This window comes from Capsella rubella, unplaced genomic scaffold (assembly GCF_000375325.1).
Source record: "Capsella rubella cultivar Monte Gargano unplaced genomic scaffold, Caprub1_0 scaffold_13, whole genome shotgun sequence".
Lineage (NCBI taxonomy): Eukaryota > Viridiplantae > Streptophyta > Magnoliopsida > Brassicales > Brassicaceae > Capsella > Capsella rubella.
The window spans coordinates 17,376-17,628 of record NW_006238911.1 but is presented as its reverse complement, the minus strand read 5'-3'; the positions used below and the strand labels follow the sequence as shown (position 1 = coordinate 17,628).

The window sequence follows — 253 nt, the reverse complement described above, 5'->3', positions numbered from 1 at the left end:
AAGGAGTTGAAGCCTGGATCTCTTACGTGCTGGAAGGATGTAAAAGTTGAGTTCTTAAACAACTTTTATGATGATGCGAGGTCAGAGGAGCTGCGGAAAAAGATTTCTACCTTTTCTCAAGGGATCTCAGAGGCTTTCAAGGCTTCTTGGGTGCGTTTTAAGGGTTATCAGAGAGATTGTCCACACCATGGTTATGACAAATTTCAGCTGTTGGGAATCTTTTATAGAGGATTGGATTGGAGATATCAGATGG

General features: G+C 41.9%; 1 non-coding gene across 1 annotated transcript; it reads right to left on the bottom strand.

Annotated features, from left to right (window-relative positions):
- Positions 1-87: 87 nt before the first annotated feature.
- Positions 88-194, bottom strand: LOC111829389. Its single transcript, XR_002832875.1, has one exon. It is a non-coding gene; the product is annotated as a small nucleolar RNA R71 (small nucleolar RNA).
- Positions 195-253: the final 59 nt, after the last annotated feature.